Source organism: Mustela nigripes, chromosome 2 (genome assembly GCF_022355385.1).
Source record: "Mustela nigripes isolate SB6536 chromosome 2, MUSNIG.SB6536, whole genome shotgun sequence".
In the NCBI taxonomy this organism is placed as follows: domain Eukaryota; kingdom Metazoa; phylum Chordata; class Mammalia; order Carnivora; family Mustelidae; genus Mustela; species Mustela nigripes.
The window spans coordinates 215,579,368-215,583,257 of record NC_081558.1 but is presented as its reverse complement, the minus strand read 5'-3'; positions in this window follow the sequence as shown (position 1 = coordinate 215,583,257).

The following is a 3,890-nucleotide window of genomic DNA, read 5'->3' as shown; positions in this document are numbered from 1 at the left end:
TGTTTTTCTCATTCTGACTTATTTCACTTAGTGTAATACTCTCTAGGTCCATCCATATTGCAAAGGACCTGTGCTCATCATTCTTTATGGCTGGGTAATATTCCAGTGAGTGTGTGTGGGGGGTGGGGAGGGCATGTCTTCTTTATCTGTTTGTCTGTTGATGGACACTTGGGTTGCTTCCGTATCTTGGCTATTGTAAATAATGCTGTTATCAACATAGGGACATTTCTGTTGTTTTAAGCCAATGCTTTGTGGTATTTGTTACAGCAGCCATGGGAAACTTAGAGTCCAAGGGTGGGGGCCTGGCTGAGCTCCTGGTTGGGCTTGGGAGCCCCCCGTGGCTTTTCGAGGGAACTGGGGTGTTATCAGCCCGCAGACCCCCCCCCCCCTGTCTCAGGCGCAGAAAATGTGGGAAACGTCGCAGAGGTGGTAGTGTGGAGCGAGGCTTTCTCCTGCGGTTTATACCTTCCTGTAGCGCTTGGGTCTTTTTCATTTATTTATTTTTTAAAAAGGTTTACTTACTTTAGAGAGAGATAAGGAAAGCACACACAAAAGGGGTGGGGTAGGGACAAAGGGAGAGGGAGAGAGAATCCCAAACAGACTCCTCGATGGGTGCAGAGTCCTACGCAGGGATCGATCTCATGACCCTGGGAACATGACCTGAGCTGAAACCAAGAGTTAGATGCTCATGGACTGAGCCACGCAGGTGCCCCTCGATGTTTTTATTTCTACAAGTGTCATTAGGAGTAATTCTTCAGGGGAGACTTTGTGTTTCCTTATTTGTGCTTGTCTCGAGAGGGTACCTGGGACTCCCACCACCCGGGTGAATGTTACCTTTGTGAGTGGGTTACTCCCTCCTGGAGAATTTTCACCCCTCCCCCACTTCTGGCTCCTCCTCTTCCTCCTCCCATTCCTCCCTCTTCTCAGAAATCACCTGCTTCCCAGGCCTGGAGAACCACCTCCCTGCCTATGGGCACCGGGCCCTCGGATGCCTTTTCTAAAGGTGCATTTCCCAAACAAAGACGATCCCTTTTCCCAGCAGAATGCCTGCCTCCAGGTCCCTTGGCACGTTTTCACCTTCAGGCGTTTGTTGCACACTTATTTGGGGCTGTGCCACGTGTTCAAGGCTTTAAAATATTTTTTCTATCTTCACAACCATTTCACCAAGTGTCTGGCATTACCCCAGGATTAAAGACGAGGAACAGCAGCTGTGTGGACTGCAGACTAGCTTTGGTCTGGGCTACTGACCCCCCAGGGTGGCCCTCGTGCTTCCCCCCCCCCAACCCCGGGGAGCTGTGGGCTCGCTCTGGGCTTGCCGGCTCACTGGCAAGGGAAAGAAATGTTCCAGAACAGATGCAGGAGGCACCGGCCAGGTAGGGGGCCCGTGAGCAGCCGCAGCGGCTCGGCTGTGGGCATGCCCGGCGCTCTGCCCCGTGCTCTCCCCTCCCTGTGGGCTCCCCTCCTGCCTTTCCACAACTTGCCCGGCTGTCCGCGAAGACAGTGTGGGGGGCCACCTGGGCTGCCCAACATTTGTTTTTCTCATCCCAAGAGGCAGATTTCTGGTTTCCCTCAGTCTCCGTGGGAGAGCCTGTGCCAGGATCTTCTCAATCTTCTGAGTCAGAATTAGACCCATTTTGCAGATAAGGAATCAGGGGCTCTAAGTGAACTAACGTGCCCCAGCTCGTCAGTGAAGCTGGAGCTCGGGCCCAGGTAGGCAGAGCCCTGAGTCCCGCTCTGGAGAGGCATGGGTCAGCGGCCCCCATCCGACGAGGCTCGTGTGTCCGAGCTCAACTGCCCGGTGAGCGTCAGGCTCACCGTGGAGCCTTACATTCTCAGGAGCTCAGAGGCCGGTGAAGGATCCAGACCCATGAGCAGATCCTTTTCCAAACTGGGGTCAGGGCATGGGTACAGGGAGCAGCCAACAGATGAGGGTGACTGTTCATGTTCCCAGAAGCAGCCCGAGGGGAAGCCAGCCTTGGGAGTTTTCGGGATGGACCGTGCAGGGGGGTTTCCTTGGCGGGTGACAGCAGGTGCAGAGGCTTGGACGGGTGATGGTCCCTGCTGGGAGGCGGGGACAGGCTGTGTGGGATGGGGGTGGTGGGCGGGGGCTGGCTTGTGAGGAACCTGTGTGCCTTCTCGTGAGCACTGCACAATGGTCAGGGTGGCCATGGGATCTGATCGTATTCCAGAATGTTCTCCAGCTGCTCTGGTCGGGGTGAAGGATGATAGATGGGCAGGAAAGTTCTCGGTCCCGGGCTTGTGCTGTCACAAATGCAGAGAAGCCACCAAGGGCACAGGACGGAAGGACCTTCATTTCCTGGGGCGTCAGGTGTACAAGAAGCGGGTGCGGGTGTCCCTTGGAGCATGTTGGCTACAGAGCCTAGCGCTGGGCCCTGAGCCTGAGAGCAGAGGCATCTGGGGGGTGTCCTGCCTCCCTCTGGAGCCCTGCGGGGGCCGGGGAAGTGCCTGGGTGTGGGTCCTTCCACCATGGAGCCCCTCCTCGCTGCTGCCCTGGGGGGTCCTCACATACCCTAGCCTTGCCTCCTCCTCCTGTCCTTCCTGCTCCGAGCATCTGTGCTGGGCCCAGAGAAACTGGCTCTTCTGGTTCCGTGAGTTCAGGGGATTGAAGCAGAAGAGTCTAAATTTGACCTTGAGCCCTGACCCACAGTGGAGGGGGTGGGCCAGGAGGGCCCCAGGCTGCTCAATCTGGCTGCGGGGAAGTGGGGGGTGCGGGGCAGGGGGAGGACAGGGACAGAAAGTAAGGAGGGAAGCAGGGGTGGGGGGAGCTTCACAGCCTGCGCCTCTTCCCCGTGTCCGTGCTTCTGTTTCAAACAACGCGGACCTGACATCTGCGGCGTGAGCCGGGTGCGGACACCAGGCAGGGAGGGGCTGAGCAGCGTGTCCCCGTTCGTGGACGTGGGCAGCCCAGAGCTGCACCACAAAGCCAGGCCGTCTGCCACCAGAAGCACACTCGTCTCCACTAGGCCAGGGGTTCTCAGGTTGGGTTCCCCAGGCAGCAGTAGCCACAGCTGGACGCTTGGGATGAATGCAAGTTTCTGGGTCCCACACCGACCTATGAATCTAGAATCTGGGGGGCGCTCAGCATTCCAGATTTGAATGATCCCTCCTGGGGACGTGGAGGCCCACCGAGGGTTTGTTCAATTAATCGCTGAGCGCTGACCGACCACAGGATGGTGGTAAAGACAGCTGCCACCATGAGGGGACCCGCAGAGCTCCCCTGTCTTCTCAGGGCCTGTGAGGAAGAGCTCTAGCCTTCCAGCAAAAGCGTCTGTAGTCAAGGGCAGTCTCGGAGCGTTCTCCGCATGCCGCGGGAGTGCCGGGAGCCCTGCAGACTGCCGACCATGGGGCGGGGAGCCAGGCCGGGAGCCAGGCCGGGAGCCACCAGTTAAAGAGAGCTGAATCCATGGGACAGAGGAGGGTGTTTCAGGCTGGGATCCCGGGGCTGGTTGAGCATGCCTGGAAATCCTTGTTAGGTGGCACCTGCGGACTTATTTCTAAAACGTAAGGGCCAAGAGGAGATTAGCCACGGTGCTTGGCCGACCCCGTGTTTCTGCTTTTGCGCTTTGGCTACTGCATGATTTTAAGAACAAAACAGAAGTGTTCCTAGAAGCGCCACGGCACGAGCTATAAGCCGGTTGCTCGTTCGGGGACAGGCTCCCGTGAGCATCTCTTGCCGCAGGTCACACCCACCCCCCAATACTTCCACATGGTCACTGGAGACCCAGAAGTGCAGACCCCCGGCTACAAAAACTATCACTTTTTTTTTTTTTTTTAAAAGATGTTATTTATTTAGATTTTATTTATTTATTTGACTGAGACAGAACACAAGCAGGGGGAGTGGCAGGCAGAGGGAGAGGGAGAAGCAGGCT